Source organism: Gekko japonicus, unplaced genomic scaffold (assembly GCF_001447785.1).
Source record: "Gekko japonicus isolate JY-2015 unplaced genomic scaffold, Gekko_japonicus_V1.1 scaffold241, whole genome shotgun sequence".
NCBI classification, from domain to species: domain Eukaryota; kingdom Metazoa; phylum Chordata; class Lepidosauria; order Squamata; family Gekkonidae; genus Gekko; species Gekko japonicus.
The window spans coordinates 1366702-1385466 of NW_015160216.1; the positions used below are offsets into that span (position 1 = coordinate 1366702).

An 18765-nucleotide genomic window follows, 5' to 3' on the forward strand; every position below is an offset into this window, starting at 1 on the left:
TGCACCAGAGATTTGGGAGATCTGGGGCAATTAAGGATGCCAACTCTGGGTTGGGAAATGCCTAGAGATTTTGGAGGTGAAGCCTGGAGAAGACAGGGTGGGGAGGGGAGAGACTTCAGCAGGGTACAATGCTATAGAATCCACCCTCCAAAGCAGTCATTTTCTCCTGGGGATCTGTTGATCTTGGTCATCTGGAGATCAAGTGTAATAGCAGGATATCTCCAGGTGCCACCTGGAGGTTGGCAACCCTAGGGGAAATTATGCTGATATGTAATCGTATACTTTTCCTCAATTAGAAGCAAGACTCAAGCACTGTTTCTTTGGGTCCAGTAAAAACCTGTAACATGCCCCCTAATCCCATACGTACAGGTTCTGTCATTTCTATTTTGTTTCTGAAATATCACAAGCACACTTTCGTAGTCATGGGCTTGCAGCCTAGGCCAGGTCTCCTGGACCTCCCAGGCCTTGTGAAGTCCTTCCATCTTCAGTCCCTGCCAGGAAGTAATTGCAATCAAAAGTCACACAATGGAGGAAGAAGTCCCAACTCAGAGACTGTCCAGACAGAAACATCCAGGAGGTAAATGCAATGGTTTTTTTTTTAAGTGCCAGTATACATATTTAAGGTTGCTCTAATTTCCACCAATTCCCTCAGCAATTGGGAGAGCTGCCCCCCAAGGTGCTGTTACTCAGTACTGATGAGCACTGCCCCCCAAGTCCTGAGTAAAAGACAGCAACTGGGCATTATTCAGTGATGTGTGGATCCCCTGTGTAAGCTTTAGGTTGGCTTGAGCCTTTGATGGGTTGGAGGCAGAGCAAGATCAGGCCCAGGGACAAACTTTGCCTTCACATTGATACGTTCAGGTCTCCCACTCAAAGACAGCTTCTAGAAAACCTGGGCTGGCTTGCAAATTTTTGTTTTTAAAAAATGAACCCTTCAGTAGAAACAACACCATAGGCTTATCCCAATAATATTTCATGCTGGCTTCACACAGTAAGTATAAATTGATCCTCAGATAAAGATTGTGTAGGCACAGAATACTCATTTGTTGTTGGATCATAACTTGGGGAGTGCCTTCTTCCATATTAGCATGGAATTTCCATAACCTCTCTCTTTGTTTGCCCTTCTCTTACTCTTTTGCCAGCGTTGATAAGTTCTGCTGGATAGCTGGGAGTGAAAGGAAGGGAATGGGCTGGGTTTCAGGAACAACCTTTCCCCAAATGTCCCTTCATCACAGGAGAACCACAGCAACACTGTCAGAATATGCAGACTAGAGTGTCTTTGTGACCTCAGCAAGCAACAGATCAATTTCTTCCCACATTTCACACTTACCTGCATGTTTACAACACCATCACAAACTGACCTGTAGCTACTAGCTGAACTCAAACTGTTGCCCAGCAGCCAAGGAACCCTTACCTAGAGTCTGCACGCAACAATTGTCATGTGTATAAACCCCAGAGAGGTAATGCACGCCAAACATAACAGGATTAGAAAATCATCATAGGCCTAACTTCTGTTTGGATACCGTTCCCCAGTGCATTTTTTAAAATAAGCCTGACAAGGCCTGACAAGACTGAGATAGTGTTGGTTAAAGGATTATCAAACTATGGAAGTAGTGTTCTGACTCTTCCGGAGCTGTATTTATCCTGAAAGAGTAGCTATAGAGCTTGGAGGAATTTTTAGACGCAGTGTTATTGGGAGTCCAAGGGACGTCCATAGATCATGATGCCCTTGTTGGGGAGAAGCGACCTGGCCGCAGTTGTCCATGTGTTAGTAACCTCCAGGCAAGATCACTGTAATGTGTAGGAATGTTTTTGAAAACTGTTCAGAAACTTCAGTTGATGCAGAATGCAGTGCCCAGATTAATTAGTATTAATGGGTAAAGAGCCTAACACTCCGATATTAAAAAGTCTTCACTAGGTTCCAGTTTATTTCTGAGTTTAATTCAAAGTTATGGCTTTAAACTTCCAGACTCCAAAACAGCCTTTGGCCTGGGTATCTAACTGTCCGCTTTCTGCCCCATGTGACAGTGCATGTCAGTTAAGATATACATCTGAGGCTCTTCTCTGTGTACTTCTCTGGTGAACCTTTACTATGAGACTTCTTCCCTAGCCATGCCTGCCTAGTGACTTTTCTGAAACTATTTACATGCCACAAAATCCACCCTGTTTTCTCATGTTTTTCATGATATTTAAATTATTCCCTCTTGATTCTGCTGCTATTAAAAACATTTTAATCTTACTGCTTGCTAGTTTTCTTTACATGTATGGTTGATATTCTTCTTTGTTATGTTTTGGGGTTTTATAAATTTTGTAAGTCACCTTGAGAACTTAATGTCAAAAGACAGGATATAAACTCCCTAAATAAATGGTAAACCATCCTGTAGCCTTAGGGAAACTAACTTTTTATTTTATTGTTATGTAACTACTGGCCCAAGAGGCTTCACTAGCAGAAAATAAAGTTTTGCTCGACTCTCCCTCTTGTGCCCCATGGAATTTTTCCATTGAGGCTTCCTAATCCCGGACACCTGAATTGTGGGGGTCACAAACAGTTTCTAGAGGTAGATGGGAAAGATCCACATCCAGAAGTACTTTCTATGCATAGTTCATAGGATCCAACCTGATAATAATATCAATAACAGCAATATTCACAGTATCTGCAGAATCTTCTCCAATATAAAATTGCCTGTCAGTTGAAATCTTGATTGGAAGCCCTCCTCCAGTAACTCTTGCCTTTTTAAAAGTTAGGTGAGTGGGCTATGGGTCAGGATGGCCATGCTCTCTGAAGGAAGTTTGCTTATGTTACCTTTTAAAAAGTGGTCAGACTCTGCTTTGTTTAACCAAATCTTTGGAGGGCTGTTTTATTTTTGACACTTGATACTTGGTTCCAGTATCTCTTATGTGTAAACTGCGTATATTTATTTGCTGATTTATTTATTGTCTTTTTTGTAATCTAAACTGGAATAAACCATATGTGAATGAAAAAGGTAAAAATACAGGTGATACAATACAAAAAGCCGGAACGAACATCTAATACAATTAGATTTCAACCAATAGGATACCAAATGGATACAGATGGGGTAAACATGACCAACACTTTCCTTTACAGAATATGACAAGTTTTCTCAGCTTGCTACATCTACGTCTGGGATTACTTTCAATAACATAAATCCTGACTCCTGACAATAACGGCTTCCCTGTGTTCTGCCAGTATTTGCAAGAGCAGTCTTTGGTGTGTTTTGTTCACATGTTACACATTTTAACAGTTGTATCATTTTTGCACCTGGAGAGATGTTTATGTTTTGGGTTCCTGCTGTGCTGAGGGTCTTGATCTGCGCTGAGTTCTCTTCCTCTTGCCTTCTTTTTTCCTCCTGGTTTGAAACGTCAACAAAATGCAATGTGACTCATCTGTCAAAAGCTGTTCTAGCTGCTTTCCTAGAATTTGCTGTATGACTACAGGGAAACTTCGCCCATTATATAAGAAAGTGTATATGCTTTATCATGAGCAGACAGCAGACACACACAAAATATTATCTAACATATTGACAGATTAATGTGCACCATTAAAAATGTCATGGAGAGTTGGGGAAACAATGGTCTGGAATAGCAATCTGGGAATGAGATAATGTTTTAACGAATTACGAATTAGCTAAGGAGAAATTGGCAAAAGAATTAGGACTATGTTTTCAAATGCATTGTCCTTCTGTCGTAAGTCTAGAAACACTTTAAAAGCTGGAGATCTGAAATTTTGCATATGTTGAAAATGTGTCCATCCTCTTTACTATTAGGCATAGGATTGGATCCATAATGGGGCCAAACAGATTTCCAGAAGACCTCCTCTGCTGCTGCATCCAGCAACTGGCACTGGGAGATACACAACCTCTGAACTTGATGGTCCCAGTCAACCATCATGGTATAGGATTGGGCATTTGACCAGTTGAAAAGGATCTGGTCAATTGCCAGCTCAAATATTGCCTGGTAATAGTCACATATTTTTGAATAATAAAGATACTCTAATCATCAATGAGCAATGCTAGAGAAATCTCACGTTCACCTCATGTGTCGTTCACCAGTTGCAAACAGTGTACTGTTAGTTTATTTGTTCAGGAGGTTGCTTCAGTTATTCCTTCCTAACAGTCCAGGACAGCTCTTTTCAAGCATGTGAGTTTTCACATCGCCTCATGGAGTTCAACTCCACCCACCCCTGCCTGTGCCACTGATCCGCTTAGCAGGCACTTGTTTAAACAGACAGTTAAATCAGTCACTGTGTTTTAAACAAAATCTGAGTCTGTTTGCACCTTAAAAACCCACAAAATTTCCCAGGGTATAAGTTTTCATGAGTCAAAGGCCACTTTGTCATCATTTTTAATAGTGTCAAACATTTCAAATTCTGTATTTGAGAAAGGACTACAGTTTTTCTCCCAGTTGTTGTCCGCACACCCAGGAAACAGATCACAGCACAGTGGATATTATTGATACATCTTTGCTTCTAATCAGGAAGAAGCAGGCACACGGGGTATATAAATGATTCATTACAGTCATAATATACCCATTCACTGGGTATTCCAACTAGGGTTGCATGGCAACCAGTGGGAGACACAGGGGTGGAGACATGGGGGAAACCATTTGCAACGGCATGACATCACTTCCAAGAAAACCCATTTTCCCATAGTGTTTTTGGAAATTCCTAGGGAATACTAATGTCACTTCTGGGTTGTCCCTGGAGGTGGAGTCATACTGTTGGCCCATCAGCCAAATCCCCCCCCCCAGCTGTCGCTCTGAGCAGTGGTGGGAAACAAGTGTCAGGATAGGGAATTTCCTGCCCCCACTAGAGGCCTGGCAAGCCTAATCTCAACATAATTGTGTGCTGGGTGAACTTCTCCTTCGGATAGAGGTGACACACTAGAACTTAGCTCACGGGTAACAGCAAACTACAGCTTGGTCACTTGCGGCTGAGCTTTGGTGGCCATGTGCTGCTCCTGTCCTCTCTCCTTTTAGACCTGTATTGCCTTCCACTTTCCCCCCTTCTATGAGCACCGCAGGTACAGCCAAGCCAATTATGGCTGATATAAATCAGGGCCTGACTGTGGTTTCTGTCTCTGGTTTTTAGGCAAACTGTACTTTGCTGGTTTGGAAGTAACAGCAAACTGTGTCTTGCCACAAAAGGGGAAGGAAAGGATGGAGTCTGAACATGGCATGGGGGTGGGAGAGCATGTGAAGCTGAGGCTCCCTCAGGTAACACCAAATCCTGGTTTGGCATTACTGTGAGGTTGAAATTATGACTTCCCATCCTGGCCACCATGATGGTGACCCTGCATCCAGGACTTCTGAATGTCCATGTGTGGACATAACACGTGTGGAATATATATTTACACAGTTTTGATCTCTGTGTTCTGAACTGCATGCATGAAAGCCCAAAGGCGGGACTGACAGAGCAATGAGCTGGCACCATCCTGTTCTCCCATCATAGGTGAGCTTTACTTGAGAAAGAATTACCTGAATCAGCTATATTGCTTTGCTGAAAGATCAGTTCATAAAATCAGACCTTAAACTTGGTTATAAAATCTTACTTTTAGGATTTATGTTTGGAAATTTTATTCAGATGTTTGGTTTGCGATGGTGGTTTGACAAAATTTCCCTGTGTATTTTGAAAATGCTCAGTTTCCTGTGTTACAGCCCAAGGTGTAACTTTACAACTCTTTTCCCCCCCTAGGAGCTGGCAATAAAGATATATATTTGTGCTCACTGGAAACTGATGAAGACCTCCGGCCTCTGAAAACCCTAGTGCACTTATCCACAGCTCCAACCTTTCCCCAAAGTCTTAATGTAAGTGTATCCACATGGAAATCCAAATTTTCAACCTACAAGTGCTAAGCTTGAACATAACTGATTATTAACACAGGGACTTTCAAAACAATCAAGTTTCCAGAACGTGATAAGTTACTTGACAGGTTGCCACAAGCTTAGTACTTAAATTTCAAGCAAAAAGAAACCTAAAACTGCCCTACAGAATGATTTGCAGAAACTGTCAGGATGTTTATGCTGAGCATTAAAGGAAATACCTCACAAAACCAAGCCCTATTGTGGAATGGGCAAAGGGGGTGGTAATTTTTATGTAACATTTAGAAATATTTGTACATTTCCCTTTGTGTGTTCAAAGATTTCTGATGATGAAGCTTTCTTTCAGAGCCTCTGTCACAGGTAGAAAGCAATTATTTGTAATGAGAATTATTCACATCCACTTTCTCTTAGTAAAATCAGTGCTTGTTGGCGAGGTGGGGGGGAGGATATAATGTGTCATTACTGTTATCATGTTGGCGATATCCAGAACAGAACAGAAAAACTCTATCACTCTTGGTGTTTATTGTATCTCAGTATGACCAGTATTCTGACTCTACAATGGAAATACTTCTGATGAGTAGACATTAGCTCATTGTATCCACAGTCATCCTAAGCCTATGACTATTGTCTGTTCTCAAGTGTGACTTTTGGAAGAAAAATCCATTTGCTTAGCAAGACATTTCCTGTATTCTAGTTTTATGGGTGGATAGTTTTTAAACAGAGTATTAATCCTTATGTTCAGCAAATAGATTATTTGGATTCTTATTGTAAGATTACCATATTTAAAAAATGTACGTCACTATTGATGTGAAAAGTGATGGCTCACAATGTTTTTCTGACAGCTTACAAAAAAATGGCCTAGTTGGGTACATGAAGTTTTAAACCTGCTAAGCACTTAACAAGGGCTATATAAATGATTACCGTAGTCATGTATACTGTAATCCTTATTCTGTACATAGGGCCTTGGAGAATTTATTCAAGTTTGGTGTAGAGAGCCAGTTTGGTGTAGTGGTTAAGTGTGCAGACTCTAATCTAGGAGAACCAGGTTTGATTCCCCACTTGCACCTGCTGATGTGACCTTGGGTCAGTCACAAGCTCTGGCACAGCTGTCCTTGAAAAAGAGCAGTTTGTGTCAGAGTTCTCTCAGCCCCACCTACCTCACAGGGTGTCTGTTGTGGGGAGGGGAAGGGAAAGGAGTTTGTAAGCCACTCTGAGACTCCAAGTGAAGGGCGGGGTATAAATCCAATCTCGTCTTCTTCTTCTTCTTCTTCTTCTAGTTGACAAGCTTGCAGCAAGTTAATGGAAGGAACAGAATCGGGTACTGATTTGTGGGCCATTCCTTTGAGCAAGTTGGTGATTTCCCTTTCTGCAAGAGGTTACAGCAGATCAGAATAATCCATAATGTAGTGACAGTCAAACTTTTGCAGATATTTTACTGCAGTGACTATCTATACATACCCACTAATTTGTAACTGGGTATCTAGTGGGTGGGCCCCTTTTCACAACTTTCTACCATGAAATTTGCTATTAGAACAAACTGTTAATGGGTACAGGGAAACAAATGATTTGGAAATTCGCCCGCCAACCCAAATCTTGCCATCCAAGATTCTAAAAGCTCTCAAAGGCCTGAATAGTTCAATTTCCCCATCTCCGGATGAGCGTTCCATGCCTCCTGGGCTCTCTCAGTCCTCACCAGGATTTTTTTGATTTATTTATTTTGTTTAAGTTATAAAGCCCTATTTTTTCTACATACTTAGTATATAGAATTCCCAATTATGAGAAGACAAGAGTCACTGGAAAAGATAATAATATGACTTCCGTTTTTGGCGGCACGATGGTGGACATGACCCTGGTGAGCTCCTGGGGTCGCGATCTGAACCCCAGTGGCTAGGGGTGGGCAACTGTTCACTACCCCCCCGGAGCTCTTTGGGATAGGGCTCCTAGCCAGGTGGCTTTTGGGGGATAGCTTCTTCAACTGGCTCGATGCCGGGGAATTGAGGCTTCCCTCCACCCCGAAGGTCCTATCGCTGTGCGGCCGAATGGCTTAAGAGTCACTGACCAGGACAAGCGCATGAAGATCGAGCGATATACACATACCTCAACCGGGTCTAGAGACCAATGATGAACTGTGAGTTGAGTTGAAAGCAGAACACTGAGCTTTGGCGAGAAAGCCCCCTGATTTAAGCGAACGTGGGGGGGAACTCCCAGATGCGAAATCCAAACAGAGCATTTTAAAAAGAGGGCGCTGGATGTAAAAGCCATAGAACTGATTTAAGAAACACACAAAAGCACAAGTAAAGCATTTTGATGAAAAACAGAGACTTTGGCAAACTTTTCTAAAAGTAAACAATCCTCAAAAATGGTGGTGGGGAGAGGCGAGAAAGAGAAACCATCACAGCTTAAGCCTCCTTCGGGAAGTAGAGACTGGAAGCTACCAACGAGCTTTCACAGCTATTAGCTGAATCATTGAGCCCTCTGGACCAGATGACAAACATCAATCAGCAATTGGTCACTGTGAACCACTTTGAACCAGAATTTTGCTGCACAACAACTGGAACTGAATGAGACTAAGAAATTAACAGAGCAAACAGCAGAAACACTGAAGGAAGTTAATGCCAAATCTAAAAATGTGAAAAAGTGTATACAGGAGTTGGAATCTCAGCTTTTGCAACTACAAATGGAAAAAGCAAGCTTCATCCTGAGATTCCAAAGGGTTCCTGAGACAAAAGGAGAGAATCTAAAACAAGTATTATGTGATTTACTTGCACCAGTGGCAGATTCGAAAACGGAAATCTTCAAAGTGAAATGGATGTGGTCTACAGATCATATTCAGAAGATATTAAGAAAAATAATCTGCCTGGAGAAATAGTGATTAGATTCTCTAAAAGATATGTGAGGGATCAAATCTTGAAAACAACATCAGGCACACCCCTGAAAATCAACGGTAATACCATATGGATACTAAAAGATATTCCATTTGAAATTAGAAAGAAGAGGAAGAAATTCAAAGACTTGGCATTGTTTTTACGAACAAAGAACATACAGTACAAATGGCTGGTTCCCGAAGGCTTACTCTTCAGAATAAATGAGAAAAAAGAAAGAATTGACTCTGTTAAGAAAGTAAATGAGTTCTTGAAGCAGCAACTGGGAAGGTCTGGAGAAGACGACAAAGATGACGACCAGAGTAAAGAAAGTGGTGAAAACTCTTCTTCAACATCGGAGGAGGTCTCTGATTTGGAGTTGGGGGCTGCAGCCCCCAAAAGAGACTATGATTTGAGGAAAAGAAATGCCAAGAAATGAGATGCTGAGGAACTCTGAATTCCACCTTTAAGAAGCTACATTTATCTTTGATGCTTTTGTGATTGCCTTAAACAGTAATTGATATCGGGTTTGGGGGAATATAGGCTAAAGTTAAACATTCAAGTTCATTGTATTATTAATAGATTAGATTAATCATTGTATTTATTTATTTATTTATTTATTTAATTCTCCGCAGGGCCCGGATCTCCTCCGGGAGCTCATTCCACCAGGTAGGAGCCGCCACTGAGAAAGCCCTGGCCCTGGTAGCGGCCAGCCTGGCCTCTTTGGGACCTGGCATTGCCAGGAGGTGTTGAGTCCCAGACCGAAGTGCTCGCGGGGGAACATATGAGGAAAGGCGGTCCCTTAGGTAAGCTTATGTAATGATCTTTACTACTTGGGTTTTTAGTGGTTAACTTTTCTTTCTCCCGTAGATATTAGATTCCCCTTCCTATTTTCTTTGTAGTTTATAGAAAAGCAATTTTAAAAAATCCCCTTCATGGGGCCAAAAAAGGAAAAGAAAAGATAACAACACTAGCAAAAGTTGAAGGCAGCAGGAAAAAGAGGAAGAACCAGCATGAGGTGGATTGATTCAATAAAGGAAGCCATGACCCTCAGTTTGCAAGACCTGAGCAAGGCTGTTAAGGTTAGGACATTTTGGAGAACAATAATTCATAGGGTCTCCATAAGTAGGAAGTTACTTGACAGCACTTATCACGCACACACACCTTGTCCGTTGGTGGCCCTATTTTGCTGCTTCAGTGCTGAGAATGGGAAGCTCACTTTACTGTAAGATACAAGATACTGTAAGATTCAGTTTAAAAGCTTGCAGAAGAAGCTAGTGGAGCAGTCCTCCCTCCTTGCAGCCTGCTGCTTGTCCCCGAAACCCTCCCTGGGGGAATGTCTTTTCTACTGGAGGCAACCCATTGTACAAATAAAAATAATGAAGTCACATTGATTGCTGCCTGATTCATTTCATGTTTGCTCAGAGAACTATGCATAGGATTGCAGCACATCTTCCAGCAGTTCCGTTGCAGCTCAGTGTTTAGAACCTCACCCCAGGGGGGATAGCTGCATTCCAGCTGTCCCAGTTTTCAAGTGAGAGCACCACTTAGTTTATTTATTTTCACTATACATTCCAAAAGCAGCTTAAGAAAATCTATATACTACAAAATATGTACATGTACGCCTCTATGTATGTATGGGGAGGGGAGTGATACGTGTTTGATGTGTGGGTTATGGTGATGCCAGAAGCTGAAAATTGTGGATCACAGAATTAACTGTACACATTCTTATTGAGAGAGAGAGAGAGAGAGTGTGTGTGAGAAAAGTAAATGAATACAGTGACAGAGAGAGAGAGAGAGAGAGAGAGAGAGAGAGAGAGAGAGAGAGAGAGAGAGCGCCACAAGAAACTGGCATAAAATGTATCCTCTTCAATGGATTTGCTGATATTTTCAGCCTATGACTTTTCCTACTGGCTGCCTTAGCGTTAAATAAGACTGTTGGCTAGTTCCTGTGCTCCAAGTGATCAGGAAGGTGGGGGGGCTGCAGTCATTCAGTGGCATGAGATAGACGGGCATCCTAAAGATTCTCAGGGCAGGGGGGTTTCTCTGTGATACTGGAGCTTGGTGAATTGAGCTTTGAGTGCTGTGTCTGTGTGCCTGGGGTATCGATTCTGATAAGGCTTGCAGTATAAGCCCAGTCTTCACATAGTGATTTCACAGTCTCAAATGGCCCAGGGATATGCCAAGAATGCTATAGCTGTTCAGTACAATGAGGGGAAGCACTTTGCATGTTTCCAAAAATCAATCTATCTTTCTTTTTCTTCTCTCTCTCTTTCTCTGTCTCTTTCTTCCTTCCTTTCTTCCTGCCATCATGTCACAGCCAACTTATGGGTACCTTCACAGGGTTTTCAAATCAAGAGATGTTCAAAGGTGGTTTGCCTTTGCCTGTCTCTGCATACCTACCCTGGACTTGCCTGGTGGTCTCCCACCATGGCTTCCAGAATCTGCTTAACTTACGAGATCTGATAAGATCGAGCTAGCCTGGGCTATGCAGGTCAGGACATTTCTATTATTTCAGTATTATTCATGTGTCAGCATTCTATGGTATGGAAGCTCTGGCTGATCCTGAACAGGCTGCTTATGCCTCAGTGTTCCTTAGGTGTAAAATCAGACCAATGTTTTCTAATGGGTTTAAATGTGATACATGTAGTTGGTGTGCCTCATGAGTTTTATTATCTGTTCTATGAAGTTTTAGAACCTGTCTGTGGCACAGCTGAGACTAGACTGTATTGGCTTCTCCATTCTCCACCAGACCACGCTGCTAGGTGAGCTGATTTCACCCATAGCCGCACCCAATCCAGCATCTGTGAAATGTAGGAGAGTGTGTTGCAGCCTTTGGCAACACATGAGGTTTTGTTTTGTCTCTCTTTCATCCCTGGATAACTGTTGCAGATTTACAATTGTGTGCTCCCTTATTTTGGAGTCAGTCCCACTGAACTCAAATGACTATCTCTGAAAAAAAGGAAAACATAGGTACGCAACCAGACATTGTTTCATCGAACAAAAACTAGGGACTGTCCTTGGGAAGTAGGGACAGTTGGAGCATGTCTATGAAGACTAGCCTGATGCACAAAATTAGATCACGTTGTAGACAGTGGTTTACTCCACATTCAAAGTTATTAATTTTATGTGCCTCAAAATCTTATAGAGTTCTGTGAGCTTCCAAGCTTAATGTCAGTTGCCAAAGACATTTGTATCCAATAGAAATTCTGGTTTCTGCCCAGGACCAACACTCTAATTGTCTCCATCAAAAACAGGAGGTCCCCTTTTGGATTTCCTGCATCTAAATGCCACCCACTCCTCATTTCACTCCCAAATGATATTGCTGCATGTTTCATTCAATGCCAAAAAGAATGCATTAAATTAATATAGGTTTTTGAAAAAATGGGTCATATTGTTAGGAAAAAGATTCTCTTATAAAACCTTAGACAGAGAAACAGTGTCCATTGGCAGTTTTAAATGCCAGGTTTTTTCTAAGCGTGTACAAATAATGGTGAAATGTAAGGATTTAGATTTTCTGTTAAAGTAACAAAGTATTTTAAGAATCCACTCACAGGAATCTCAGTTGTTCCAGTCTTTCTTGGATTCCATTCCATTAATTGAGTGTAGTATTGGCCCAACTTTACCATCACCAAGTGGTTATATAAGGTACCTAAGGAAAATAATATACGAAAAAGAAAAATCACTGAAATAGAGAAAATTTCCAAAAATGTCCTGAAGAAAGAGAGTTCTATGTAATGAATGCCTTCATTTAAACCACAAAGTTGAGAAGAAATATATTAGGGCAACCTTAAAGTAGGGATGCTATGAATTTCTCAACGACGCTGTTTGGCTGACAAACTTAACTTGTTTGACACTCATGAGCAGAATGTGAATTGATCAGAAGTTTGTTCAGTTAATGCTCCCTCTAAGCTGTGGAGTCTTGTGAGCAAAAATTCTACTTTGTGAGCTACTGGCATTAAGTCTGTGAGTGAGCAATTTGACTACTGCATAAATTAGTTTGCTCTGGAGCCATCCTTCCTGAGCTAAGACAAAAATGTGTGAGCTGGAGGCTAAAAAACTGAGCTAGCTCATACTAACTCAGAGGGAACACTGGTTCAGATGGTATCAAACAACTCAAATTGCTGCCAAATAAGTCTGGAGCTGCCTATTGGTCAGAAGCCCAATCACAGCTGAGCAGGGGGTCAGCTGTGTTTGGGCTTCTGACCAATAGGCAGCTTCAGACTTCAGAGCAGGGGCTCAACTGTGATTGGGCTTCTGACCAATAGGCAGCTTCAGACTTACTTGGCAGCAGTTTGAGTCAGGTTCACCCCGCTCCTTCAGCAAAATAACAACACAGTGAAGTTGCAAAAGGGATATTTCCCCTCCCAGCCAAAGTGGGAAGGAACAGAAACAATTATTTTAATGTCTGCATTGCAAAAGAGAGGCTACAAAGAGCTCATTTCCCCCTCCCCTCCAAACTGGGCCAGGACATATGCAGTGCTTTCAATCTCTGTGTTGCAATGAGGACAGATGAAAGAGCTTGTTTCTCTTTCCCCACTCTTTTCAAGCAAGGAGGGACAGGTGCAATCAGGGTTGCCAGCACTTGGCTGTGAACCAGTGGGAGGATTTGGGGGTGGGACAGAGACAGGTGGGATAGCATCACATGATGCCACAATGTCATTTCTAGCTGAAAAATTGGAAGTGATGTGCCATGTCATGTGACACTCTAGATATGCCCCAATTAACCATAGCAGGCAATCATGCCACAGCATGAGGAGTACATAAGCCCCAGCAAGGTGACATTGTTTACATATCAATACGTGTGGACAATGCAGTGGGGTCACATCACTGTGCCCTGATATCTACAGAACCATGCATCTATCCCTACCTATTCTCAGACTCCTTGCAGGAACCCTACGTCAGGACTGTAGATTTGACATACACCCATAACAAACCTCAACTCTACTAATGCAGCTGAGACGTCAAGGATAAGGCACCCATGAGGGTAAGGGAAGGGGTCCCATGGTAGGGGTTTCTTATACCTCAAAGTATAAACCCTGAACATAATCCATCCCAACCCCCACAACCACTCCAAAAGTAGGCAGAGCAGTGAACAGGCGGAATAATGTCCTCCTTCCTCTGGAATATGGGAAGATCAACTAGCCAACCAGCAGTCTGACCATGAGGATGTAGCTGATCATGCCCTGTACTGTTGGCCAGCACTCCCAAATCCCAGTAAGCTCCCAGCTTGCATTTAGGAAGGCAATGGGAGCACAGCCACCTTTGCTGGGAAACACCAAAACACTCCTCCTATGGGGATCCACGGTGCCAACATCTCCGACTCAGTCCTCTGGGCAGGACCACGATGAGGGCACATGGAGGCACACCAACAATAACTAGAAGACACAGTTATGAAATAACTTTCTCTGTAGATGGGGAAATCTTATCCTGATTACAAGACTAGTTCCCCCACCAGGAAAATCCAACAAATAGATGTCAAAGGAACTACTGGGTGTGCTCACACTCAGAAGGAATTGGAGAGCTTGGCTAAGGCATAGAAAATCGCAGAGAACTGTTCTATCTGTGTCATCTACACCACTCCTTTCTCAATTAATCAATCCCCCGATGACAACCCAGACCCAAGTATTTGAGCCACTACACATTGTTTGTCATTGGGACACAGCACGGTGTAGTCGTTAGCGTGCAGGACTAGCATCTGGAAGAGCCAGGATCAAATCCTCACTCGGCCATGGAAGCTCACTAGGGATCCTTGGGTCAGTTACGCCCTCTCAGCCTGCCTAACTCGCAAAACTGTTATTGTGAGGGTCAAGAGAGGTCAAGAGAACAAAGATCTAAGCCCCTTAAGTCCCCACTGGAGACAACAGCAGGGTCTAAACGTCTAAATGAAATGGTGAAAAGTGCAATCCCGTTGCAGCCAATTTATGACAATCCTGTAGGGCTTTCAAGGCAAGAGACATTCTGAGGTATTTTGCCATTGCATTATCTCAATGCATCTCTTGTCTGCCCACAACCCTCCAACATACACAGGGGAAAGGCTGTTCCTTATTTGGCACCTTGCAGCAATGCTCCCGCTAAGCTGTGGAGTCTTGTGAGCAAAAATTTTGCTTTCTGAGCTGCTGGCATTAAAGTTGTGAGCAAGCGATTTGGCTACTGCATACATCAGTTTGCTCTGGAGCCGTCCTTCCTGAGCTAAGACAAGAATGTGTGAGCCGGAGGCTAAAAAACTGTGAGCTGGCTCACACTAACTCAGCTTAGAGGGAACACTGCCCTGCAGAAGACAAGTGAGGATCCACAAGTGCTGGCATAACAGGGTTGGGGAAGTCTGTGATGGAGAAGGTACAGTGGGCTCTTCCTGGGGGCCTGCTGATGCATTGTGTGTAAGAGAGGGTAAGGAATGAGTTACATGTCACCATCTTGGTGTTCCTGCTGTCATCATGGTGACTTTCATCATGGCTAATGTGGGGATATCAGTACGCAAAATTGGGTTGAATCAAAGGTACTGCAAGTGGAGCAAAGTGAGTGGAATGGGCCAGTGTACTGGATCTATTCCAAAAGGGAAAGTGTCAATACACCAGCTGAAAAACATCTGTGGATTCAATCCATTGTGACTAGCAGATGGTGATATAGTTGCCAGGCATTCTGTGGAATGGAAGTGGCTAGCACTGATACTCTTGTCTTTTTCGAGTGCTCTTATTTGTGGTTTTGACTATGTATCTGCTGGAGCACAGGGAAGTGATTACATTGTGGCTGTTTAGTCAACATCAATCCTTAACTAGCATGTCCCATGGAATTTTGTGGCACTTATTTCTGAGCTAAACCTACATTGGGTGAGGCTGTACATTGCATTGACCATCATGTGAGTTCCTCATCTAGTATGACTTCTCTTAGGCCTGGCCACACGTCATATCACATCCTGTGAGTGATGAAAATCAATGGGTCAAATTTAGAGTGGAAAAGAGGGCAGAAAAATTCTGGGATAGTGACAAGACATGCAGGTGGGAACTTGGCATTGGATGCCAGATGTTGCATGAGCAGTCAACATCCTGTTCTGTAAGCCCAGAGGTGTGATTGAGCCTGTGGTCATGTTGTGCTTGACCACACCTAAGAGCCTGTTGCAACATCAAAAGGGGACTTTGAAGAAGTTGCAGCCTTGCAGTGACCGTCTAGATGGGCGCTAACAGAAAGTGTTGCCCCCTGTCCTAGATGTGAACAGCAGCCTTATTCTTCCAGGGCCCTTCACATTTTGGGAAGGTGCCATGGACTTAGAAGTGACATTCATATCCACAGCACTCGGGAGCAGTTTTCAGAATGTACTGAGACAAATTCTCCCAGCCCTTCCTTTGTTTGGGGAACTGTCACAGAATGACAAATAGAAGGAAAGAAGAAGGGATTGGTTTAGGGGGGGGCTGAGAAATGACGCCTAGGTATGCATCACCTTCAATGAGCGAAATTCACAGTGTGCAGCAAAAGGTCACCAGGCATTCGGGCACTCTTTTGGCTTCCTCACCCTGTTGGAAGGAATGTACCAAACTTGCTGCTTGGTATTTCAAGGCTTTTCCTTTAGAAAGTCATATGAAAATATACAGTAGGGAAATTAGAGAAGAAAGAAAACATAATAGATACTTTATTGCCATCATGGCTTTATTACTGTGGTCAATCAGTCATTACATTCAGCATGACATTATCAGGAAAGATAGTGTTAAAGGCTTGCCGTCTTTCATCAGGAGAGCATTCTTTTGTTTTATTTGTTATATGGGGCTTTACAGACTGTGTCCTATTCATTCCCTCTCTCAATCCTTAAAAAACTCAGGTTTCAAAGCACTAAGACCTGAAATGGTGTTGCTGACATCACAGGAACTGAGGCAGTGCATATAGACAAACCATACGGAGGTGCCAGTCACATAATGAAGTCTCCTTCTGGACCCAAAAACTCTCCGAATCACTCTTGAGGCAGCTGCTGCCTGTCTCAACCTACACTGTGCAGGAGGGCTGTGAAGTTCAGTTTGTGCTGAGTAGCACAAGTTATACAAAGTATAAGGTTGTCAGAACTTTTCTACCATAAACTGCAAGCATAACATGTTTAGGGGAACATTAATGAAGCTGGTCACTGGGCCCAAGATATCAGTTAATGGGAATTCAACTCAACAGCCATTATGTGGGTTTTTTTTCTCCCAATCTCCTTTGAATTGGCCATTAGGGGTGCTTCACGCATTACAAAATTCTTAGATTCTGACAAAGTAGACTGTTATCCATGAAAGCTTATAAAGTAAGGTAGCTTTTAAAAAAAATGGTAGCTTTTTTTAAAAAAATGGTGTTTAGGATGATAAGAGTCTTGATATTTTTATTCATTTATTTATTTGCTGCAATAGACTAGTATGGCAACCCCAGTGGCATTATCGTTTCCTTTAGTAGAAAATAATGTTAATCTTGTGTGTAGATTTGTCATATGTGATTATTTCAAAAGGTATTTTGTAGTGGGCAACGTGTAAACGTCCTCTGGGGAGCCTCAAATCTGGTGGCTTGCTCGGTGCCAATAATGCACCTGTTTGGGCCTGTGTGCATCAGCCATTTAGGTGAACTGTGTGGATCAGTGGTGCCATCTAGTGGTCAGTACTAGACTCAGTTGTGAATTTTATCAAATTAAGAGACTCAGACTAGTCTGCACATGTGTTTGTCAGTAACCTTCAAAGTTTTAACAAATGCTCTTGTCTCCCCAGCTACATGTTTCTACCTACATACATAATTGGCAGGATGTGTAATTAGACATGTTAGGTATTCTTTTCCCAGCATCAATTCTGAAACTGCAAGGTATCTTTTACAAATACAAGCATCTGTGGTCTATTTAGAATTTTTTCTGTGATATATGGTGTCAATCAGGTGGCCAGAAGACTGTAAACCCTCGTTATATGTGCCTGTAAACCAACATGGCTTCTGAAACCTTGGGGTTCAGTGCCATTAATTAAGAAAAATTCTTTTTATCTCATCTCTTTTAGCAGAAGCTTCCCTTCCAAGGAGCTTTCTTGGTCACTGGAACATGCAAGTAATTCAATCCTATTGGCTCATGTCACAGCCTTGCGGACTCTGGGCTCCAATCATTCATTAGAAAAGGCTGAAATGAGCAGTCACTCGATGGCTTAGAGGATGATAACAGGTTATACGTCCAGCACTCAATGTAGAACATTGATGTGGTTTCTCTCGGGATGCCCTGGCCACAAAATCTACTGAGCTTCCTCTGTTGCTTTTCATTGCCAAGGACTTTGTAACAGCGGCAGCTTGAGAGGTGTCTCTGCACAGTGTGTGTGGGGAGCCAAACTTCCTTACACATGAACATAGGAAGTGGCGTTATACCAGGTCAGACCACTGGTCTATCTCAGTCAGAATTGTCTACCCTGACTGGCAGCAGCTCTCTGGTAGAAATCTTTCATATTGGATTCTTTTAGTAGAAGAAGAAGAAGAAGAGATTGGATTTATACCCCCCGCCCTTCACTTGGAGTCTCAGAGCGGCTGACAAACTCCTTTCCCTTCCCCTCTCCACAACAGACACCCTGTGAGGTGGGTGGGGCTGAGAGAGCTCTGACACAAACTGCTCTTTTTCAAGGACAGCTGTGCTAGAGCTTGTGACTGACCCAAGATCACATCAGCAGGTGCAAGTGGAGGAGTGGGGAATCAAACCTGGTTCTCCCAGATTAGACTCCGCGCACTTAACCACGGCACCAAAGGGTTCTAAAGGGAGATTCCTGGGACTAAACCTGGGATCTTTGACAAGCAAAGCAAATGCTCTACCACTGAGCCACATATGTTAATCTTTTGTGTAGATTTGTCATATGTGATGATTTCAAAAGGTATTTTGTAGTGTAAACTTCCTCTGGGGAGCCTCAAATCTGGTGGCTTCCATCCTGGAATAGTGAGATGGCACTGGAGGGACGGCGGTGCTAGCTCTGCACTGTTCAAGCACATGACTGTTCAAATGCCCAGCATTGGCTAGTTCAGCAACTATGTACCTGCAGCAGCAGCAGCAGCAGCAGCAGCAGCAGCAGCAGCAGGAGGAGGAGGAGGAGGAGGA

General features: G+C 42.8%; 1 protein-coding gene across 1 annotated transcript in view; it reads left to right on the top strand.

Annotated features, from left to right (window-relative positions):
• Positions 1–5726: 5726 nt before the first annotated feature.
• COL8A1 (collagen, type VIII, alpha 1) overlaps positions 5727–18765 on the top strand; it is a 39406-nt gene continuing 26367 nt past the window's right edge. The window contains 1 exon segment of the mRNA XM_015410675.1: positions 5727–5823. The gene's annotated coding sequence lies outside the window, so the exon portion shown is untranslated.